Raw genomic sequence first — 25,096 nt, 5'->3', positions numbered from 1 at the left:
ATATAGCTGTAACATTAATTATATACCTCAGTGATGGTACTAGCTATATGTCTAAAGATAACTGTAATATTAATTATATACCTCAGTGATGGTACTAGCTATATGTCTAAAGATAGCTGTAACATTAGTTATATACCTCAGTGATGGTACTAGCTATATGTCTAAATATATCTGTAACATTAGTTATATACCTCAGTGATGGTACTGGCTATATGTCTAAATATAGCTGTAACATTAGTTATATACCTCAGTGATGGTACTAGCTATATGTCTAAAGATAACTGTAATATTAATTATATACCTCAGTGATGGTACTAGCTATATGTCTAAAGATAGCTGTAACATTAGTTATATACCTCAGTGATGGTACTAGCTATATGTCTAAAGATAGCTGTAACATTAATTATATACCTCAGTGATGGTACTAGCTATATGTCTAAATATAGCTGTAACATTGCACAGCCTTCCATACTTAAGGGATGAAGATGTAACATATTCTATCAAGCTTTGAACCACTCGTTTTTGGGTGACGGGGGTCAAAAAGTTTGAGATTCACTGAGCTAGCGAACAGATTTTTGATTTGCTGATAGGATCAGGTTCAGTGCAAACATCAAATTGTAGGGAGAGAGGATTACCATAAATAAATATGCAGCTCCCAAAAAAATGTGCAAGCTCACCAGCAATGGAGCTTCAAGCAGCAATTACTAGCATTGGCTTACTGGTCTTTTGGTATGTCAAAATTGGTAGAAATTGATCATTTAATTATGAAACTTGCATTTGGACTTTGTAGTTCAAATGTTTTATTACATAACCAAAACGTGTTGTAGACAAAATAATGAAAAGAGCTATCCAGTAGCCTCAATAAATAGACAAAGATTTGTAGTTGAACAAGTCGTTGCATGTATAGATTTCTTTTTAACTTGACTTGACTCGCTCTTAGAAAGCACGACTTGGACCTGACTTGAGACTTGAGACCTTGAGACATGCTTGTGACACGAAAAATAGTCACTTGGTCCCACCTCTCATCTTTTGGTTTCTTTATCTTTACAACCTCCTCCTGATCCGTCTGCCCTCTTTAATCGCAACCTGCACCCTTCATCACTGTCTAGTAAAACTCTCACCCATGGGGGAGACCCTCTGGGCAGCAGACTACTGGTCTAGGGGGCACAGGTGTGTGTGTGTGGGTGGGTGTGTGGGTGTGTGGGGGGGTGCACGGCTGGTCTAGGGGGGACTGGAGATTAGAGTCGGTCCCCGTCACTGGTGGTGTTGTGCCTCAGCAGTGCAGTGTTTCTGTCTGGTGCATCTGCTGCCCCATATATCTGTGACCCAGGCTGACTGACAGAGTCCCTTTGCTCCTTAGCCAGGAAACACAAGCTGGCGTACCCCATCCCAGCAGCGCTATCCCTCTCTTTTGTGGGCTTGAGTTATGACGTGCCACAATCATTTGCTGCTCACAGACAGCTGCCCTGACAATTGGTGACAAGTAAGGCAGTGTATGAAGGGATGGCATTGCATGGCTGGTAGCTGGACCAGAGTGTGGGGGGCACATAGGAGAGAGCCAACAGATAGAGAGACAGCCTGTTGATTAAGTCTGTAAAAAAATAACAGTTTTTAATAACAAAAAACGACTGAGTGTTGAACACTGGTCCTGTCAGCAGTCTTTAGTATTAAAGCTCAGGGCTGTCCCATATGTTCACATGTCATTAGCTCGCACACACTGGTAGCTAATGCACCCTAGCGTAGCATTACTAGGCTAATAATGAATGAAAAGCATTAACAAACGTTCCTGTTTTTCAATGCCAAAAAATACTTATTGCTCAGCCCACAACGAATGTCCTTTGCACATGTGGACTCCACATCGTGCATAAGAAAGAACCAGTTAAAAACAATAACAGATGCTCTAATAATCCATTCGAGAGATTAGTTGGTTTTGGTAAGTTTGCGTCCCAAAAAACTACTCGGTTTACCAAGTGTAATGAACAATGAACGGCATGCTGTCCAGTGTCATTTGGGGTCGTTAGTCAACCAGAGACACAGGGCCGTTACAACTTAGCCACTTACACTGTTGCAAAAACACAGTTGGGATTGTGAAGGTCACAGAATAAGATTGAGATACAGTGCTGCTCAGTACAGTAGAGTACAGGACACTACAGTAGAGTACAGGACACTACAGTAGAGTACAGGACACTACAGTAGAGTACAAAACAGTACAGTAGAGTACAGGACACTACAGTAGAGTACAAAACACTACAGCAGAGTACAGGACACTACAGTAGAGTACAAAACAGTACAGTACAGGACACTACAGTAGAGTACAGGACACTACAGTAGAGTACCAAACACTACAGTAGAGTACAGGACACTACAGCAGAGTACAGGACACTACAGTAGAGTACAAAACAGTACAGTAGAGTACAGGACACTACAGTAGAGTACCAAACACTACAGTAGAGTACAGGACACTACAGTAGAGTACAAAACACTACAATAGAGTACAGGACACTACAGTAGAGTACAAAACAGTACAGTAGAGTACAGGACACTACAGTAGAGTACAAAACACTACAGCAGAGTACAGGACACTACAGTAGAGTACAAAACAGTACAGTAGAGTACAGGACACTACAGTAGAGTACATGACACTACAGTAGAGTACAGGACACTACAGTAGAGTACAAAACACTACAGCAGAGTACAGGACACTACAGTAGAGTACAAAACAGTACAGTAGAGTACAGGACACTACAGTAGAGTACAGGACACTACAGTAGAGTACAAAACACTACAGCAGGGTACAGGACACTACAGTAGAGTACAAAACACTACAGTAGAGTACAGGACACTACAGTAGAGTACAAAACACTACAGTAGAGTACAAAACAGTACAGTAGAGTACAGGACACTACAGTAGAGTACAGGACACTACAGTAGAGTACAGGACACTACAGTAGAGTACAGTAGAGTGCAGGACAGTAGAGTACAGGACACTACAGTAGAGTACAGTAGAGTGCAGGACAGTAGAGTGAACAACACTATATAGCGGGTCATTAAAATCATCAACAAAAGTTTCCTCTGCACACCTACGGTAGCCTACATCCTCTGCCCACCAAAGCGTATCCTTAGACACACCAAGAACCACCAGCAAGGGAGCCGTGCAACATTACTCTGCTCTATTTGTTACAGTACAGACAGGAACTAGGAAAAGAGGCAGCACGAGAGGGAAGGATAGAGATAAAGAGAGAGAAGGGTTCTCTGCACAAAAGAGAAGACTGGATTAAGTCATGAGCAGCAAGCGACATAGGTTGGATTTTTAACGGATGAGATCACATCCTCTTCCCTAAACAGTGAAGGAACTCATCCTCAGTCGGACAGCGGAGCGCCAAGCAACAAACGCTGTGGACATCCATTACAAGGAGAGTGGCATGCAGCCGTCCAGCACGCAGGCTGGTCAGAGCTGCCACACATTTCAGCAGTCTGCACAGTGGGACAGGCATCCAGTGTGCAAGAGATAGAGAGAGAGATGGGGGGGGTTGTGCATGCATGTGTGTAAGGGTTGACTCCATGCAGAGGGCAAAGTAGAATGAAAATGCAGCATGTTTCTTGTGCCAAGACTTCCTTACAATCTATAGATCATAACTAATGGCTGTGAATATAGCATTCCTTTATCACACTGTATGCAATGGATGAGCTATTGGTAATTGAATAAGGAAACAAATGTTACGTTTCAGGGACTGATGTTGAACGCAGTTCTAATCAAGATCTATGTCGAGCAGAATCGGTTGAAGCGTATTCCTGTACAAAAAAAGCAGCTTTGCATAACTATGATCATCCAATGTTGGTTAAATCTGGGCCTGGGAAATTGTCCCTTAAAGACCACAGCAATACCTTGAATTGTGTGGAGCAGAACTGTGTGGACCCCTTTCTACCCCCCTCCCATCTCGTCCCCAGACACAGACATGACCCTACGTCTAGAGCCTAAAGGGTGGGGTAATGACATTCTGGACTGGTGAGCTGAGCGGAGATGGTGCACAGATGGTGATACCGTAGACTCAACACCATGAAGACGACGAAAAACCAAATAAAAAAACAAAGGAGGGGGGATACCAAAATAAAACGACAACCGTGTGTTGTGGGAATTTTCCTCCATTCCTCAAATATTTTCTGTATGGACCAGTTGCCTGTTATTTGTTCTCTCTCTCCCTCTCTCAGCCCCCCAGCCTCTCCTCTCCAGACTGGTTTTCACTTTGGGGGGCCCTCAGCCACCCTGGACTGACCAGAGAGTTTTTAAGGTACCCTGATGGATGCTAATGCCGGACTCTTTCAGATCATTTTAAAGGTAGGCCCTTTGATCTGTCAGCATGCCTCTCTCTCTTTCGTCTCACTTCTCTCTCTCTTTCTCACTCTCTCTCCTCTCTGTCACTCCTCTCTCACTCTCTCTCCTCTCTGTCACTCCTCTCTCACTCTCTCCCTCTCTCGCTCTCCCCTCTCTCGCTCTCCTCTCTCTCCTCTCTTGCTGTCCTAAAAACATGTAAATCCCCTCCTCACAGACACCTGGGACTAAACACCCAGAAAGAGTCAGCAAAGAACTTGCTCTCTGAGAAAAAATATGCAAGCTGATTCCAAACGAGGTATAACTTTAAATCGAGAGAAAGATTGAGACAGAGTGAACAACAAAGAGAGAAAGGCAGAGGTAGGCTGACAGAACAGAGACAGTGAGGACATGAAGGAGAGAGGAGAAGGAGGTGGAGGAAAGGTTAAAAGGATAAAGAGAGAGAGAGAGAGACAAAGAGGAAATGCAGACGGAAGGGAAAAAAAACAAGAGAAGGCAGGGTAGAGCATTTTGGGGAGGAACAATGTCGGCGAGGCGGTTCGGTCACAGCCAGGGGCGGATGTGTCTGTGCAGTGGATCATTTAGGAAGGAAACACTGAAAAAGGAACAGTCAGCAGCAGCGGCCACAGCAGCACTCTGAATGGTGAGGGTGCCGGGTGGACAGCTGGAGGCAGCTGATTGGCTAAGAGGCTGTGGAACTCAGGACTGCTGCTGCTTCCAGCGGCCAGCTGCTGTGCCCAGGGCCCCCAATGACAAGGCTTATAATTGATTACTAGCTGGCAGTTCAATGGGGTGGCCAGAGAGCACAGCACAGAGACAGTAAAGTACTGTAGCTACATCGGGACTCACTGTATCCTCCTTCCAAGAAAAGGCCTCAGAGATAGAGAGAGAGAGAGAGATTCCTCTGCGGCCCTCGATGCGATCACTCTCTCTGGCTGCTCCGGCAGCGCGGCCTTGCACGTGCTCAAACCACTCTCAGCCAGGCAGGCATTTTTTTCTTCCTACTTCCCTTCCTTCACCACACCAGCGTTTCTCTCCCTCGTTCTACAACCTCCAGAGAACGACGGAGGAAATGGATGCCTTTCAGTTGGAGATGAAAGTGCGTTGAAAAGTGCTCAACATCAAAGCGGCCCAGGGAAAGTATATGGATGGCTTGCTGGTATTGCTGCACAGAGTTAAACAGAGCTGGTTTGCATTGCTGGAGACTGTCGAGCTTCCTGTGTGCAGCCAGCAGCGCATGCTGCCAACCCTGGGCCCCATACTTACTGCAGATAGATATAAAGAGCTCTTGTGAGGCACATTCAGCCGAGGACTTAATTCACTTTATTACTTTCATTGCTTTATTAGATTGTGAAGGGGGAAAGAATCATCTATGTTTCTAAAATAAGATATTTCCCTGCCCTACTGGAGGCAGAGCAGAGGGCTGGGCTGATCAAAGCCTTCTGGAGGCCTGAGGCTGGCCTCACCAAGTGAACGCACCTCCGCTTTGGTAATGGTCCTGTCCGTCTCCCTTCCAAACACACAGGCATGATATAATCTCTGTGGTTCCAGGAGGAGAGCAGGAAGCAGAGCAGTCCTCCTCATTGTTGCTTTGGTACAGTAGCAGCATCCCCCTCTACAGGACACGACCGGCCCCCAGGGGCCTCTCTCTGTATCAGGGGGAAGGAAGCAGCATCTCCAGCCCATCCAGCTACCAGAGAGGAAGGGAAGTGTCAAAGAGTTATCTTAGCTGGAGCTGATGCCCTCCACTGGACCCTCTCACTATAGAGAGACTGGCTGTGTGAGAGGGGACACCACCAAGCAGGAAGTAGCTGGAGCTGATGCCCTCCACTGGACCCTCTCACTAAAGAGAGACTGGCTGTGTGAAAGGGGACACCACCAAGCAGGAAGTAGCTGGAGCTGATCCACTCCACTGGACCCTCTCACTATAGAGAGACTGGCTGTGTGAGAGGGGACACCACCAAGCAGGAAGTAGCTGGAGCTGATCCACTCCACTGGACCCTCTCACTATAGAGAGACTGGCTGTGTGAGAGGGGACACCACCAAGCAGGAAGTAGCTGGAGCTGATCCACTCCACTGGACCCTCTCACTATAGAGAGACTGGCTGTGTGAGAGGGGACACCACCAAGCAGGAAGTAGCTGGAGCTGATCCACTCCACTGGACCCTCTCACTATAGAGACTGGCTGTGTGAGAGGGGACAGCAGGAAGTAGCTGGAGCTAATCCACTCCACTGGACCCTCTCACTATAGAGAGACTGGCTGTGTGAGAGGGGAGCAGGAAGTAGCTGGAGCTGATCCACTCCACTGGACCCTCTCACTATAGAGAGACTGGCTGTGTGAGAGGGGACACCACCAAGCAGGAAGTAGCTGGAGCTGATCCACTCCACTGGACCCTCTCACTATAGAGAGACTGGCTGTGTGAGAGGGGACACCACCAAGCAGGAAGTAGCTGGAGCTGATCCACTCCACTGGACCCTCTCACTATAGAGAGACTGGCTGTGTGAGAGGGGACACCACCAAGCAGGAAGTAGCTGGAGCTGATCCACTCCACTGGACCCTCTCACTATAGAGAGACTGGCTGTGTGAGAGGGGACACCGCCAAGCAGGAAGTAGCTGGAGCTGATCCACTCCACTGGACCCTCTCACTATAGAGAGACTGGCTGTGTGAGAGGGGACACCACCAAGCAGGAGGTGTGTGTAGCTCAAGCCCAAACAACTGGAGGACAAATAGACAGGATCGTGTAAGAAACAGTACTACTGCTCATTTCAAAACTGTCCAGTCCATCAAATGAAAAGTGTAATTCGGTACCGGGTTCCAATTTGCAACGGACTGACTCACTGTTTCTGTGGCTGAGAAATTGTCTCAGGGCTCACGCACCATAAGTCAAGTGTCAACCAGACAGTGGGAATTTCCCTGAGTCACCACTTTGAATGGCAGCGTTGAACTAGGACGCTTCACCACCGCGATTTTCTCCATCTCAAACAAAGGGCCCGTCTCCACCTCCACCGAGTCAATGCAGCCATCTAAACCCAGGCCGTGGAACCCGCACCTCCTGAAACGGTGTGGTCCTTCTGTGGCTCAGTTGGTAGAGCATGGCGCAACGCCAGGGTAGTGGGTCGATTCCCGGGACCACCCTTCTAGAATGTATGAACATGACAGTCGCTTTGGATAAAAGCGTCAGCTAAATGGCATATATTATTATTCAGGTAAGCGCAAATACATAGTTTGCTTCTAAGAACCAGTCGTTCACCTAGATGACAACACAGGAAACAGCTCTAACACACTGGGCGGCGTTGTCGATTTGAAGTCACACCTGTAAAAGTCAAACGGACAAATGTAAAAGCTTGCTTCAGTCTCAGTCACAATCCTCTACTTCTGCAAAACGAGGAAGTCGGAGGGAGAGAAATAACGGTGGCCAAGAATTGATCTCTTTTCTTTCCCTTGGCTTTGTCGTTGAGGTGCACAGATGAGAAAGTGGATCGGAGAATGAGCTGGAAAAAGGCCTTTCTTTGGTGAGAGCCAGCGGCTAGGTCCCAAATGGCACCACCATTCCCATATAATGCACTGTGGGTCCTGATCAAAAGCAGTGTGCTATAAAGGGAATAGGATTCCATTTGGGACCCAACCTCAGTGAGAGCAAAGGGGGGGGCTGAGTATTCACTGCCAGGTAGAGAGATGCCTAGCCTCAGTCCATGGTGTCTCCAGGGTGCAGGGCTGCAGCTGAAGGCAATCCTGCCGGAAGGAGACCAGGTAGGGAGCCACCTCTAGCCTGCAGGACCTGGCCCTCCCCCTTCCATGGTCTTGGCCCCAGCCCAACTGCAAGGCAGCACAGATACTGTATCCAGTACGACGTGGACCCATCTATGACAGAGAAGTCATATTGATCACACCCAACTACTCGTCCTATATAACACCGCTTTCACACACTTCTAAAAACCTCTCTAGATGGGAATATCCCATAGTAAAGTTGACACGTAACATTGGTGCCATACTAAGAATACATGAGCATCTGTGACGTAAGAGAGAGAGAGAGAGCAATTTTCCCCCTCTGCTATAATTGGCCAGCTACAGTTACCATGAGGCTACATCAGTGCATCACTTCCTATGTGAGGGTATTCATGTTTTGTTTGATTTATAATTTTATTTTTTGTTGTTGTGTGCGTTTTCCTTTTTGCTGATAAGACGTGGGCTTGCAGAGGCACATCCTTGACTGCTCTTGTTCTGCGACTAAAAATAAGCGGTGAAGTAATGTGAAAAACTCTGCTCTATTTACATTCTGGTGAGTTAGGGCTGCTGAGAAGTGGAATCTCTGCTAGATGACTTAGGGGGAATTTCACTCTGGCTGCACTGTGCAAGCAAGCAGACAAGAGACACAGAGAGAGAAAATAGAATACAGGGGAACACAGAGAGAAACAGAGAAAGAAAGAGAGAGAAACACTGAGAAAGAAAGATGGAGAGAAACAGAGAAACGAGAGAGAGCAAGGTAGAGAGAGAATATAGAGAAAGAGAGCTGTCACCAGTACAAGGTGCTGTCCCAGAGGGGTGTGACAACAATTCCTGTGTAATAGCCAGAGACAGAGTGTGTGGAGGAAGGGGGGCAGAGAGGGAGAGGCAGAGAAAGAGAGGCTGAGAGCGAGGCAGAGAGAGAAAGAGAGAGGGAGAGAGGCAGAGAGAGAGGCAGAGAGAGAAAGAGAGAGGGAGAGAGGCAGAGAGAGAGATAGGCAAAGAGAGAGAAACACTGAGAAAGAAAGAGAGAAACACAGAGAAAAAATAGAGAGAGAGAGAGCAAGGGAGGGGGAGAGAGAATATAGAGAAAGATAGAGCTGTCACCAGTACAAGGTGCTGTCCCTGAGGGGTGTGACAACAATTCCTGTGTAATAGCCAGAGAGACAGAGAGTGTGTGGAGGGGGGACAGAGAGGGAGGCAGAGAAAGAGAGGCAGAGAGAGAGAGTCAGGGAGAGATAGAGATTGGCAGAGAGGGGCAGAGAGAGAGAGGCAGAGAGAGATAGAGATAGGCAGAGAGATAGAGATAGGCAGAGAGGTAGAGGCAAAGAAAGATAGAGATAGGCAGAGAGATAGAGATAGGCAGAGAGAGAAAGAGATAGGCAGAGAGGTAGAGGCAAAGAGAGATAGAGATAGGCAGAGAGGTAGAGGCAAAGAGAGATAGAGATAGGCAGAGAGGTAGAGGCAAAGAGAGATAGAGATAGGCAGAGAGATAGAGATAGGCAGAGAGAGAAAGAGATAGGCAGAGAGGTAGAGGCAAAGAGAGATAGAGATAGGCAGAGAGGTAGAGGCAAAGAGAGATAGAGATAGGCAGAGAGATAGAGATAGGCAGAGAGAGAAAGAGATAGGCAGAGAGCTAGAGGCAAAGAGAGATAGAGATAGGCAGAGAGGTAGAGGCAAAGAGAGATAGAGATAGGCAGAGAGGTAGAGGCAAAGAGAGATAGAGATAGGCAGAGAGGTAGAGGCAAAGAGAGATAGAGATAGGCAGAGAGATAGAGATAGGCAGAGAGAGAAAGAGATAGGCAGAGAGGTAGAGGCAAAGAGAGATAGAGATAGGCAGAAGAGGCAAAGAGAGATAGAGATAGGCAGAGAGATAGAGATAGGCAGAGAGAGAAAGAGATAGGCAGAGAGGTAGAGGCAAAGAGAGATAGAGATAGGCAGAGAGGTAGAGGCAAAGAGAGATAGATATAGGCAGAGAGATAGAGATAGGCAGAGAGAGAAAGAGATAGGCAGAGAGCTAGAGGCAAAGAGAGATAGAGATAGGCAGAGAGGTAGAGGCAAAGAGAGATAGAGATAGGCAGAGAGGTAGAGGCAAAGAGAGATAGAGATAGGCAGAGAGATAGAGAAAGGCAGAGAGAGAAAGAGATAGGCAGAGAGGTAGAGACAAAGAGAGATAGAGATAGGCAGAGAGGTAGAGGCAAAGAGAGATAGAGATAGGCAGAGAGAGAAAGAGATAGGCAGAGAGGTAGAGGCAAAGAGAGATAGAGATAGGCAGAGAGGTAGAGGCAAAGAGAGATAGAGATAGGCAGAGAGATAGAGATAGGCAGAGAGAGAAAGAGATAGGCAGAGAGGTAGAGGCAAAGAAAGATAGAGATAGGCAGAGAGGTAGAGGCAAAGAGAGATAGAGATAGGCAGAGAGAAAGAGAGAGACATGTTACTACAATAAAAGGGCAACCAGTGAATTGTATTTTACCTTTATTTAACCAGGCAAGTCATTTTCAAATACGGCCTAGTGGGTTAACTGCCTGTTCAGGGGCAGAACGACAGATTTGTACCTTGTCAGCTCGGGGGTTTGAACTTGCAACCTTTCCGGGTTACTAGTCCAACGCTCTAACCACTAGGCTACCCTGCCGCCCCAAAGAACAAACACCATTGTAAATACAACCTAGATTTATGTTGGAGGTCCATTTGAACATCTTGGCCATGTTCTGTTATAATCTCCACCCGGCACAGCCAGAAGAGGACTGGCCACCCCACATAGCCTGGTTCCTCTCTAGGTTTCTTCCTAGGTTTTGGCCTTTCTAGGGAGTTTTTTCTAGCCACCGTGCTTCTACACCTGCATTGCTTGCTGTTTGGGGTTTTAGGCTGGGTTTCTGTACAGCACTTTGAGATATCAGCTGATGTACGAAGGGCTATATAAATACATTTGATTTGATTTGATGTTTATTTTCCATTTTGTACTCTAACTATTTGACATTACTACAACACTGTATATATAGACACACTATGTCATTTGAAATGTCTTTATTATTTTGGAACGTTTGTAAGTGTAATGTTTACTGTTAATTTTTTATTGTTTATTTCACGTTGGAAATGTAAACATATGTTTCCCATGCCAATAAAGCCCCTTAAATTGAAATTGAAAGAGAGAGGCAGAGAGAGAGAAGCAAAGAGAGCGAGAGAGAGGCAGAGAGAGAGAGAGGCAAAGGGAGAGCGAGAGAGAGAGGCAGAGAGAGAGAGGCAAAGAGAGAGGTAGAGAGGTAGAGAGAGAGAGGCAAAAAGAGAGAGAGAGAGAGAGGCAGAGAGAGAGAGGCAAAGGGAGAGCGAGAGAGAGAGGCAGAGAGAGAGAGGCAAAGAGAGAGGTAGAGAGAGAGAGGCAAAAAGAGAGAGAGAGAGGCAAAGAGAGAGCGAGAGAGAGAGGCAGAGAGAGAGAGGCAAAGAGAGAGAGAGGCAAAGAGAGAGGCAGAGAGAGAGAGGCAAAAAGAGAGAGACAGAGAGAGAGAGAGCGAGACAGAGAGCGAGACAGAGAGAGACAGAGCGAGACAGAGACAGAGAAAGAGAGAGCGAGCCAGAGAAAGAGACAGATAATAGACGGATGGCGGGTCTGATGAGGATATGAATCTGGCCGGCTGGTGGATTTATGAATGATTGGGATCGCAGGGGCACGTGGACGGATGTGCCTGACCCGCTTCCCCTGCCCTCAGATATCCCCAGTTAGCAGACAGACTGTTAGAAAGAGAGAGAGAGAGAGAGAGAGAGAGAGAAGAGAGAGAGAGAGAGAGAGAGAGAGAGAGAGAGAGAGAGAGAGAGAGAGAGAGAGAGAGAGAGAGAGAGAGAGAGACAGAGACAGAGAGAGAGAGAGAGACAGAGAGAGAGAGACAGAGCGAGACAGAGAGAGACAGAGAGAGACAGAGAGAGAGACAGAGAGATACAGAAAGAGAGACAGAAAGAGAGACAGAGAGACAGAGAGAGACCGAGAGAGACAGAGAGAGAGACAGAGAGAGAGACAGAGAGAGAGACAGAGAGAGAGACAGAGAGAGAGAGAGACAGGGAGAGAGAGAGAGAGAGAGAGAGAGAGAGGACATTAGCACAACATTGTGGCGCAGCATTTTCACAAAGCTTGAACTCACTGCACTCAGTTAGCACGTCTGATGATGACACACACATTCTTGAACAAGGAAGTCATTTGCAGTTTTTCTATTTGTATTTATTTTTGGTGTTTGGTGCTTTCAATGAGGAGCGGACAAGAACATAATAAGGATGACCTGTATATAGGGTCATCATGTGGATCATAAAAAGCTTACGAAATATGTGTGCTGTGCTCTTCCCAGCTTCAACTTGAAAGGGAGGCCAAGCTACAGCGCTGTAGCAAACCAGAAGGCCCGTTCCCATCAAGCCTGCCGAATATCTCGACTGATCTCCCTCGAAGCTGGAAACAATTTTGGAGGTCTTGGGTGAGTAAAATAATCGTGTAATACAGGCTTGATTAAGCCACTTAACGGACAGAGCGATGGAGGTCCAACTGGGCAACAGGTTTTGGCTACTAACAGTGAAGCTCTTTGAGACAGACAGACAGACAGACAGGCATGTAGAGTACAGTGCAAGCGAGCCGTGGACACTTACAAAAACATCTCAGAAAGACTACGAGTGCAATAATGTCAAATCGGGTAATGAAGGAATCTCACAGGGGATCATGTATTCACTCCTGCTCCACAACCACTCAATCACATATTTTCACCCCTCCCCACCCCACCCCTCCCCTCCCCTCCCCACCCCACCCCTCCCAAAACCACAACAACAAAAAAAAAAGAAACAGGAGAATGTTTGCACTTATCTACAGGAAATAGCATTAGCTGAAAGTGGACTCTGGGGTCGGGGCATGAAAGGGATGGCATGGCCGAGGCAATCATTAGCGCTGTCCCCCGACACATGGCCTGCCCTTGATCCTGAGCCGGGCCCTGATGGAACATGGAAGGTGGGCAGGGGAGGGCCCGCTGCCCTGGGTGGGCTCCCCGCTTGGCCCTCGCACTGGGACCGGCCCCCATCAGCCTGGTATGTCGGTATGCATGATGAGGGCGCCCGCTCCTATGCCCATGTCAGGGGACTCTGCCCATTGAGCCGGCTGAACGCAACCTTGCCCACCGCAGCACATCTCATCTCTGAAGGAAATCAAGCAAACATAACAAGATGGAAACTGAACTTAGATGGAATTGCAGCTGGTCATAGTTGGCCTGTGTTTCGCATCCATTCCTCCATGTTTTCTCTTCACCGGGTAGTCACTCACGCATGAGGACCAAAAACTCCGGTCCCACAATGCCCTGCCCCACTACCAACGGCAGTCCGTCTCTCAGTATTTTCCCAGCATTTCTCAACTCCAGCAATTTCTTTTCCCATGGTCCCTGTTCAGGGAACCTATTTGAGGCAGTCTATCAAACAACACTGAAAAAAGTACCTCAGAAAAATCTGCAATAAGAAGTCACTTTCCCTGGCATAAATCAGTTCCCCAGTAAGCCGACGCTGAGTGGGTCTGTTGTTGAGTTGACTCTAAATCTGCACAATCGTTCTCCACTCCCTCTGACAGCTTTCAGCAAGCATTATTATCCAACTAGTGTATTTTTGTGAAAAGGATATTGAACCGAGTCAACTCACATGATGAGTGGTCGGTTCAGCCAGAAGAGGACTGGTCCCCCCTCAGAGCCTGGTTCCTCTCTAGGTTTCTTCCTAGGTTCCTGCCTTCCTAGGGAGTTTTTCCTAGCCACCGTGCTTCTACACCTGCATTGCTTGCTGTTCGGGGTTTTAGGCCGGGTTTCTGTACAGCACTTTGTGACATCAGCTGATGTAAGAAGGGCTTTAGAAATACATTTGATTGATTGATTGCTACAGTATTGCCTGTGCATTCAGGGCCAATATGTCATTTGCACAGCAGAAAGCCTGTAACTATCCTTTTGTGACCTGTGTATGTGACAAAGGTAGATGCAAAGCAATGTCGGAGACAGGTTCCTCACCCTACCCTGGCTTCCGAGCATGTCACCAAGTGGCTAAAACTGTCCCAGAGCTCCGGGGCTCAATCTGTCACAGCCCAACAGAATACCCAGTGTCAGGTTGTCCCTGATATACCACTCATGTGTCTGTCATGCATTGTCAACGCAGACGAGGACCTAGTATCGTGCGAGTGACATGGTGAACAGCTCACCGGGCTGAACAAATGAAGGAAGGAGGCAGGGAAATGTATTCCCTAAGATCTCTTTGATTCTATATCAAGAGGTTCTCACAACAACTCAAGATGCTGTGACACCACTGGCTTATCAGAGGCACTATTAATACTATGGGACCTCAGGGAACAACGACTCTGTCCCCCGTCCCTGGAGAAAGAAGGAGGAAGTCATTGATTCTTCCCACCACAATCTCTGGGAAGAACAGATCTTGCTTTTCCCTTTCAGTTGATGGGGTTATTATTTTAAAGGCTGTGAGAGACAGAGAGAGTACTAGCCCACACTAGTTTATTTCTGTGTCCACCCGGGCGAGTGGACAGGATAGGACCCAATAGCTCCAAGACAGGCCTGTTTTACGGCCACTCCTTCCCAGGATCGTGACCTCCTCCCTGGGTATTATTCTCACAGTCGCAGCCTCTGTGCTCCATATCTCCATACCCCCAGGATGTAATGTATAGAACAGCCCAGTGGCCTAGATGTAGTGCATCACCCAGAAGACATGTTAGTCACATTCACAAGCTACACGTGCTTATTAGCAATGATTTGTTCCAGATATCTAGGACAAGGATCTGTGAGAAAAATAGCCCTCGCTATGGTTAGGGATCTACCTGAAGTCACATCTTGACAGGTTTGAGTTACGGCTCTACGTTTAACATGCAATTAGCCTCCTGAAAGCTTGTTGAACCGTCTTTGAGTCTATTGACTCAGGAATGAAGAGACGTTTCTACTACGACACAAAACTGATCTCAATTCAGCTGTAGGTCCAAGGGACATTCTGCTGCTGCAGACGACCAGACATGTTCTATTATCCGGTTCAAATCTGTGAGCTCCTCCCCCTCTGCCAGCCTCCCTGTGTCGTAGCTCCCTGTCCAAGGTGGACCGACTACAATGGGATGAGTATCACCCCATTCTGCTCTCATTCTCTCCTCACACTCATCGAATGGGGGATTTCCATTGTGAGAACCGATGTTCTAACGGGAGCCCACCTAACCATGTCAAGACACACAGCGAAAACCCGCACTCACTTGTAAGCGCGCACAGCTGAGTGAGCGCCACGTCTTGGGCTAGGGTTAAACTGCTGTATGCATGTGCAGAGGCATGTCTTTGCTGAGAGAGAGAGAGAGAGAGAGAGAGAGAGATGGTTGTCGCTACACTGATCCAGGGGCGGCAGCTGTTATGGTGGTGGCGGAGGGACTGAGGGGTTGGTGGTGGCTGAGGCGGGATGAGGGGAAGACGGCAACAGTTGCTCCAGACCCGACCGACGTGCACAACGAGCTACTCTTCCTCCTCCCTGTCTGTCTGGATCTAGTGCAGCCAGCAGGGCTGCAGAGGAGCAGATGTTTCCTTTATTTAGCCACCGAGCTACAGACAAACCGGGGGCTAACCTGGCAGACTGTCTGTCAATGATGACGTGGTACCAGAGTGTAGCTCGCGACGAGCAGCTAACAGAGGGGCCTTTTCTTGGTGCCGCTCATCCTGATCTTTTCTGGAACTCTGACTTTAGCACTGGATCCCAGAGTCAGGAATGAGATAACCAGAGAAAGATAGATAGTCTGGCACAGTGGACCAGAGAAAATTATTTTCAAAAAAATATATCGTTATACTGTATATATATATTAAAAAAAGGCAAATAGAAATGGGTATATTTTCAATATTCATCAATGAATGTAAGACAATTGTTATTGAAATCAAAATACTACTCATATCACTACACTTCACAGCTTCCTTTGACAGACATTTTTTGCTCCGTAGCATCTACAGATGAAGCATTATGGTGTCTTAGAGGAGGCTTGGGTATGTCCAAAATGGCACAAATCTTTCAACTTCAATTCATTAGTCCTCAATTGCTTTAAAATGCAAATGTAAAATATATGTCAAAGGGTCTCCAAAGGACCCTTCTATGGATTACATCTTGTGAAAATCCCCCCAAAATCCTGAGCTTTTTTTGTTCCAGTTTTGTGAGGAATCACCCAGTAGTGACTGCCCAGGGTGGCTGGTGTGGAATAGATAAGGGGGGGGGGGTCCAGCACCCTGAGCTCAACCTCTGTTCTAGAGCCCTGGTCAGTCAGCTGTGGGGAGGCAGCTGCTGCAGAGACTAATCCAAAAACGAAACGTATCTGAGCACAAGTGTGCTAGCACATGTCCAAAGTGTCGAGTCACTCTGAGCAGAACCACTTCACTGAGGGATGACCTGACACACTGGGTGTCTGTCCTATGCCTCCATCCATAGACCCCTCATCTTAGGGTCCAAGAGAAATCCGGTTCGTCGCCAAGAGACTCAGGCGATGCTGTGATACTAGGAATGTGTCTGTTTGTCATGTTATGACCCAAAGACAAGCGGCAAAGGTTTACTTAGGCCTATCAGCTTGATACCCGGGCGAATGATTTAGCGACAAATTATTTCAGGACACTTCTATTTAAAGTAAATGGTCCTTGATGTATTGAAAAAGACTGTATAACTGCTGTATAACATCAAATGTAAAAAAAAAAAAAAGAGACATGAGAGTAGCGGATGGGACAGAAATCACCTGACCGCCATTTACAGGAAATAAAGCCTGTGGAGTTTCGGTGGTTTAGAAAGAAAGACACAGTGCTGGTATCAGATCATTTATGATAGTGAAAATGACAACAACATATGTGACCACTAATAGATTATCATATGACCTTTACCTTCAAAGTGGGCACTGGCTCCCATGCAATCCAGCCTCCATCAAGACATGAAAAAATACACCGGTTGGCGAATCGGACTACTGTCATTGATCAATTGACCACCGACTGTGGAGTCTCTGAAATGTTCTGTGATGGTTTGGCAGAGTCAAGAATTAGATCTCAGCGGGTATATAGATTGTGTTGAAATTCCTTTCTCGATTCATTAACTGTGTACACTAAAAGAATCTGCCGACAGCCACTATCGACTCGTGAACAAGTAGGCTTCGTGGAAATATGAAATAGTTATCTACTAACACTCGCGCATGATGTAAAGTGACAATCGAAAATACAGACAGTTTCATTTCACATAGACACACTCATTGTTATTTCCAACAACGTTCCACATGAACAGAACTTTCCATCCCTGTCGATAGAAGACGAGAATCATGCTAGATTTTAGTTTGAAACCACCATTAGTGATCACAGATATAAAGATCTATACGAAAGCTCTTGAACCTCATTCCTAAGCGAAAGACAGACAAGCAGGTTTCAATCAAAACAACAGTGCAGAAACAGCCTTCCCCAATCTATAGTCAACGATACGAGGTGGTATCTAAGAATACTGAATACTCAGTGTATACTCTGGGAAGTAGAATGACACACGTGCACTAGAGTACTAGAGTACGTGCACACAAAAACACACACACACACACACACACACACACACACACACACACACACACACACACACACACACACACACACACACACACACACACACACACACACACACACACACACACACACACACACACACACAAACACTACGCAATACTTTATTCTATCCTGTATCATCTACACCTCCCGTATACTACTACAGTCTGGTGTTTAAGCATATTATATTTCTCAGATGCTCATCAAATTGCCAGAGAGAATCCGCAGATACAGGAAATCTTTCTTATACTTTTTCCTTACAGCACAACACATGCATTACCCAAAAAGCCCAAGATCTTGCTGTGCTACAATGTCTTCCTTGAAAACAGTCGCCTTCCCATGTGAAAGCAGCACCTCAAATGTACAACGTAAACCACAAGAGCTAAGAGTTACCTAAGAGCTAAAAGTCTTACCTGAGATGAGCCACACCCGACCAACCACCATTCCTGACTCGCTCCAACGCTCCTAGAACAACACCAAAGCACAAAGGCACCATTAAATAAACTGAGTGACTGACAGCCATCTTATAAACTCCAATAAAGTACTGTTCAAACTTAGTTTACTATTCTCAAGACTTTGTACTTGAGGAATCCAATCAATCAGACTGATGACGTTGACTACATGGAAAGTCCTATTCCTCTGGAACAAAAAAAAACTCAACATGCAACAGATTCAACGATTTTACTGAGTTACAGTTCATATGAGGAAATCAGTCAATTGGAATAAATTCATTAGGCCCCAATCTATGGATTTCACATGACTAGAGTGGACCTGGGAGGGCATAGGCCCACCCACTGGGGAGCCAGGCCTAGCTAACCAGAAGGAGTTTTTCGCCACAAAAGTTTTTTTGATTTCAGACAGAAATAATCCTCAGTTATATCAGCTGTCCGGGTGGCTGGTCTCAGATGAACCCGCAGGTGAAGTGGAGGTCCTGGGCTTTATACACCGGGTACCAGTACCGAGTCGATGTGCAGGGGTACGAGGTAATGGCGGTAGATATGTACATATAGATAGGGATAAACAAGGCAACAGGATACATGCGTGCACAAACTTAGAGCGAAATAAGCTTTTTGTGCGTATGGAACATTTCTGGGGTCTTTTATTTCAGCTCATGAAACATGTGACCAACCCTTGACATGTTGCGTTTATATTTTTGTTCAGTATAATTGGAATTCCCCAGTAGTCTACTGACTTTTCAGAGTCATCATACCTGTAAATCCCCTGTGTGGGTGACTGGGAGCTCATGTGTTCACACAATCTGGATCTGAAGAACAGTGTTTTAGCCTGTGTAACTGTGATATGGCTGAGTGCTCAAACCCAACCCATCTAGTTTACCGTTTTTGAACGAGGCATCGACTTACGCAAGAACAGAGTTGCATTCATTATGCACCAAACGGAAGAAAACAGACACAAACAGGGTGGCACTACCTGAACTTAACATTCGTTTTCATTTTACATTAGTCCCTATATGAATATGACCCTGATTAAGAAGGACAAGCCATCATTCTATACGTTTCAAACTGTCCAGATTTTACAATGTTTATTTTAAGACTCAAAAGACATTCAACTGATGTTACAAGAATGTTCCCAGAACACTTTTCCACTGCGGGGCCGTGCAGTGAATATCACAGTTCCTATTTCATTTCCACTTGGCCAAGGCCCGCTTGATTCCTGGAACCAAGTGAGATATTCAGCCCTGTTTGATACCTGGTACTGACCTCTCGAACCAAGTAGTCCAGGTGGGTGGGGTTACAAATGGCCGTACTCAACGATTAGTCTCACGCAAATGATGTCACAGTGTCGCGTATGCTAAACCTCATGCACTCGTCACTGGTGTATTTTATCTTTTTACAAGAGAAGGCAAATCTGACATGATGACGCCCCATCAGCGAAGATCAGCACGGTAATACATTGGTTTTTTTGCCAAACTACTTTCTAGCTAGTTTCCAACGTCTTTAGCGCAGCTAGCTGTAGCGTGTGAGAGTGAACACTGTACAAGACATGAACCAGAGTCGACAATTTGTCATATAAACATCCATGGAAGGCCAATGCCGTGAACATAGTTACATGTTTGATGTTGGCCCGGAGTATCTGACTTATACAAACAACTCAGAAAGGCTCTTCTGTCAACATTCTTGCAACATCAAAGGAATGCTTTTTGCACCCTGATACAATCAAATCTGAAAGTCAGTTTGAGTGTTTTAGGAACCAATCTCTTGTCATAATCCCACAATATTCGCACAACCTAAAGAAATATTCTGGGAACCTTTAAAGAACAGATTAAATGTGTTCTGGGAACGTTCTTGCAATATCAGTTGGGTGTGTTTTGCATGCTGAATGAAACATTATGGAATCATCCACACATCTGGAGAGTTTTTGTGTTTTGGGAACAAATCTTTTTGTCCACACAATGTTCACACCATAGTGTTCTTCCCTAACAGTGATCAGTTTATCTGGGCCGGCGATTTGATTTATATATTTTTTTATTTAACTAGGCAAGTCAGTTAAGAACACATTCTTATTTACAATGACGGCCTACCGGGGCACAGTGAGTTAACTGCCTTGTTCAGGGGCAGAACAGCAGATCTTTACCATGTCAGCTCGGGGTTTCAGTTACATTCGGGTTACTGGCCCAACGCTCTAACCACCACGCTACCTACCGCGATGCCTCAGGTCCTCCAACCAAAACAGGTCAGCGAGCTAAGCTTACATCCGAAAGTTAATGCCCCCAATCCATCGCAGGAGGAGGAGAGAAGGAGGAAGAGGAGCTTAATTGAACAGTAAGACCAGGTTCACTACACCTGGAAGGAATGCAAGGAGTGGGAGAGGGAATGAGGGAAGGAGGGAAGGAGGGAGGGAGGGCTGATGTATCGTGCAGTTGTCAAAACACATTTATTTTCAAACAAAGTGAATATAAAGTGCGAACACAAAGATCTTCAATAGGCAACGTGCACTAATAGATCCCACAACTTCAAGAGTCAGGAAATGGGATGAGATAAATGGTGAGGGGGACATCTAGGATTTAAGTCCCACCATTGTCCCAGCTCCCTTTTTAAAACGTCTTCTATCATTTAGAAATGTCTTTGAAATCTGAGCACTTGGCAAAGCATTATTGGTTATAAAGCAACTCCTCTGTACTTTACAACTCTTTTCAGGGCCGCAGGTTGGGGAACCCTGGCCTACAGGGAGAAGGTCAGAGACCTGGCAGTGTAGTGCCAGGACAACAACCTCTCCCTCAACGTCGGTAAGACAAAAGAGCTGATCGTGGACTACAAGGAACACAGGTCGAGAGCATCAAGTTCCTTGGTGTTCACATCACTAAGGTACTATCATTGTCCACACACACACCAATGGGCCCTCTGATCCTCAAAAAGTTCTACAGCTGCACCATAGAGTACCACAGTATCAGTCAAATTACCCATAAAACCTAGCGGTCAAACAGGGAAATGGTTCTAATCGCTTTTCCGCCATTCATTTTCCCCATAGGGTTTTTCAGAAGTTCCGTGTAGTCTTACCCTGGCGTGATGTTTTGATAATCATGTAAATCTCTCTAGGACAAGGTGACTCCCTGTCACCCAGGACCTCTATACCAGGCGGTGTCAGAGGAAAGCCCTAAAAAGATTGTCCAAAGCTCCAGCCACCAAGTCATACAATGTTCTCTCTGCTACCACATGGTAAGCGGTACCAACATACCAAGTCTGGAACCAACAGGGCCCTTAACAGCTTCTACCCCCCAGACATCAGACTGCTAAATAGTTAGTTAAGTAGTCCGGGTAGCTATTGGTTAACTATCTGCAATGACCCTTTTTGCACTAACTCTTTAGACTCATCACATACGTTTATGTTTACTATCTATTATGTATCCTGTTGCCTAGTCACTTTATCTCTATCTATATGTACATATCTACCTCAATTACCTCGTACCCCTGCACATCGACTCGGTACTAGTACCTGGTGTATAAAGCCAAGTTATCGTCACGCATTGTGCATTTATTACTTGAGTTATTATTTTACTTTTTTCCCTCTCTGCATTGTTGGAAAGGGCCCGTAGGTAAGCATTTCATTGTTAGTCTACACCTGTTGTTTACGAAGCCTGTGACAAATACAATTTCATTTTATTTGAACTTCGTTGTTGAGGAAAATGTTTTACTTACTACGACTGTGATATTTTAAGATGAATGCACGAACTGTAAGTCACTCTGGACAAGAGTGCCTCCTAAATGACTAAAATGCCGTGAACAATGCTGTGAACAATGCTGTGAACGATGCTGTGAACAATGCTGTGAACGATGCTGTGAACAATGCTGTGAACAATGCTGTGAACAATGCTGTGAACAATGCTGTGAACAATGCTGTGAACAATGCTGTGAACAATGCTGTGAACAATGCTGTGAACGATGCTGTGAACGATGCTGTGAACAATTGCTGTGAACAATGCTGTGAACAATGCTGTGAACAATGCTGTGAACTAATTTTCCCCAATCCTCATTCTCTGGGCCCCTCATCTCTAAACGAAGAGATCAAGACAGCTCTACTTTATCAGGGTGACTGGAATGTCGCTCTCTTCTGTTTTTGGTGTGTGTCTAACGCAATGCCATGTGTCTAACGCAATGTTATCCAGGTGGATATCAATAAAGACGGTGTGCTTCAGGTAGAATCCCCCCACCGTTTCTGAAGCCTAATCTCTCTATTGAAGCAGCTGCATTGATTTGTGATTGGTACAAAGGCTGAGTAAACAGCTCGGCCAATGCCACCCAAGGAAGGACCGAAAGTGACTCCGCAGTCAAGTGCTTTAGTCTCCTTTAGGATTTGTTTGGAGAAGGGTTTGCTTATCCATTCTATCCATTCAGACCCTGCTAACTGGCTGCATCAGTGGATTAACAGAGTTCTGGATCTCCTCTGGATCTTTGTCTAGGCTTTTTGTTTGTGGCCCTGTTAGAACTCCCCCTGTTTTTGTCTCTCTCCGCTGTTGTCAAGCAGATGTTCTCTCTCTGTGGTCAAGAGACACACACTGAGACACGCACGCTGAGACACACACACTAAGGCAGGCACCCAGCCACACACGCACCCACCCACCCACACCCACCCACCCACACACCGAGACTGCTTTGATGGCAAAGTTTCAGCTCATCAAGGAGGGTAGTGTAGGGGTAGTAAAAACAAATGGCAGGAGAAAGAGAAGGGTAGAGGAAAGCAGAGGTAGCCACTAAGGACATGCCACATTCCTCTCCTGTTTTTGCAGTCTCTTGTATCCTTTTGTTCTATGAGAGTGAGCGTTGAGCGTTGACATGGGGTGAGATGAGCCACATGCTCTGGTCAGTCAGAGAGAGAGAACGAGAGAGACAGAGAGAGAAAGACAGAGAGAGAGAGAGGGAGGGACAGACAGAGAGGGAGAGAAGGACAAAGACAGAGAGGGAGAGAGAGGGGGAGGGGGATAGAGAGAGAAAGAGGGTGAGAAAGAAAGTGAGAGAATGGAAAAGAGAGAGAGAGAGAGAGAGAGAGAGAGAGAGAGAGAGAGAGAGAGAGAGAGAGCACTGAGCGGGACGAAAGAGTGGAGGTGTGGAGTTCCGATCCGTGGCCCCACAGAGTGCCTGGCCTCCACTAAACCATACAGCCATCAACATCTTTCACAGGCCACTTAGGCTGACACCTGCGCTGACAGCTCCGTCAACTAACTACAGCCCGGAGGGTGGGAACACATGCCGAGACAGGAAGTGGACGGTCAGACAGGTCAGAGGGGGTCACCAGAGGTCAACAAGAGGTCAGCAGATACAGTGTCTAAGAGCATGACACATAGGTGGGCAGGTATTGGAGATGTTTTTACAGGCATCAGGTAGTAACAGGTGAGTTGGGTTCATTTCTCACTCATTCTGTCCATGATTTCACGTATTGTCACACATCTATACAAGAGCAGGCAGGTGCAAGGTACCCAGGATGAAAACGCCTCACAGTTAATGAAACGTTCAATGTTTCAATAATGTTTTATTGCATAATGGGACATTGACGCAAGAAGAAATTATACAACGAGCAAAGTGATGATGCAGTATGTGGCTGCTTTGAAAGTAAACTGTGTGCACGGGTGATCAGGGGTGTATTCATTCTGTCGATTCTGTTGCAAAACCTTTCTTAAACAGAAGCAAACGGAACATAAGAGGGAATTTGTCTGATAGAAACTTTTGTTTTTGTTGCAGAATGGAAAGTTTTGCAACCCATCCCTGATTACATCCCAGATCAGCTCGATGCAGGCAAGTGTGTGCAAGGCTGTATCGAACGTGTCACTGTCTGTCACCTTGATTACTCCAACGTGTCTCTCGACCTGTGCACTTACACTGGGCGAAAAGGGTAAATATCAGGGGATATCTTTATCTATATATTTCCCGGATATTTGACATTTGGAGTAGATCTGCTCCAGATACGCATGTCCTTAATGTCATATACGGAGATAGGGTGTTATGCTGCATAATGGGAGTTTCTACATGTACCTCTGAAATCTTCCCGCTATTGTATGAGTCCAGGGAGATATCTGGGACGAGATATGGTCAGGACACGCACTTACATATTTGTTGAATATTCTAACTCCGGAAAGGGTATGTGTCAACATGCTGACATATCTAAGCCTTTACACTTATGCTTGAACGAATCCACATATTTTCAGAAATGTATCATATCTGTATTACCTGATAATTTACAAATCTTAATTTCAATAGATATCCTCACATGATATGTGAATTATAGATATTTTTCTATTCATCCCCGTATGTCTGATCAAAAATGGGCAAAGTCCGGCTCATGAAATGTCCAGCGGCCAAATTATTTGACCCGCTCAGCCGCCAAAACTCATTGTTCTTCTTCATTTGACAGTGACATATCTGAGCAGACATTGAACCATATTCAGTAGTAGGCTATACAATGGACGGAAAGGTAAACATTGTCATATTTAATCCAAGTTGCTGCATAGCAAATCCAGAGCTCCAGTCAGAACACATTTTCAGGAAATATGCTAAAAAAAAGTATAACCTTTGCAAAAATGGTTCATTTATTTGACAGAAAATAAAAGTAGCACATCCCTAGGGCTGTGGCGGTAACCCATCCCTAGGACTGTGGCGGTAACCCATCCCTAGGACTGTGGCGGTAACCCATCCCTAGGACTGTGGCGGTAACCCATCCCTAGGACTGTGGCGGTAACCCATCCCTAGGGCTGTGGCGGTAACCCATCCCTAGGACTGTGGCGGTAACCCATCCCTAGGACTGTGGCGGTAACCCATCCCTAGGGCTAACCCATCCCTAGGACTGTGGTGGTAACCCATCCCTAGGACTGTGGCGGTAACCCATCCCTAGGCTAACCCATCCCTAGGACTGTGGCGGTAACCCATCCCTAGGACTGTGGCGGTAACCCATCCCTAGGGCTAACCCATCCCTAGGACTGTGGTGGTAACCCATCCCTAGGACTGTGGCGGTAACCCATCC

General features: G+C 46.2%; 1 protein-coding gene across 1 annotated transcript in view; it reads right to left on the bottom strand.

Moving 5' to 3' along the window:
• The window catches only part of ccnd2a (cyclin D2, a), a 204,140-nt gene that overhangs the window by 60,176 nt on the left and 118,868 nt on the right, over positions 1-25,096 (bottom strand). The window contains exon 3 of the mRNA XM_035798210.2: positions 18,043-18,094. The gene's annotated coding sequence lies outside the window, so the exon portion shown is untranslated. The remainder of the gene's footprint in view (positions 1-18,042; positions 18,095-25,096) is intronic.

This window comes from Oncorhynchus keta, chromosome 22, assembly GCF_023373465.1.
Source record: "Oncorhynchus keta strain PuntledgeMale-10-30-2019 chromosome 22, Oket_V2, whole genome shotgun sequence".
NCBI classification, from domain to species: domain Eukaryota; kingdom Metazoa; phylum Chordata; class Actinopteri; order Salmoniformes; family Salmonidae; genus Oncorhynchus; species Oncorhynchus keta.
The sequence above is the reverse complement of the archived record's forward strand: the minus strand, read 5'-3'. Positions and strand labels throughout refer to the sequence as shown.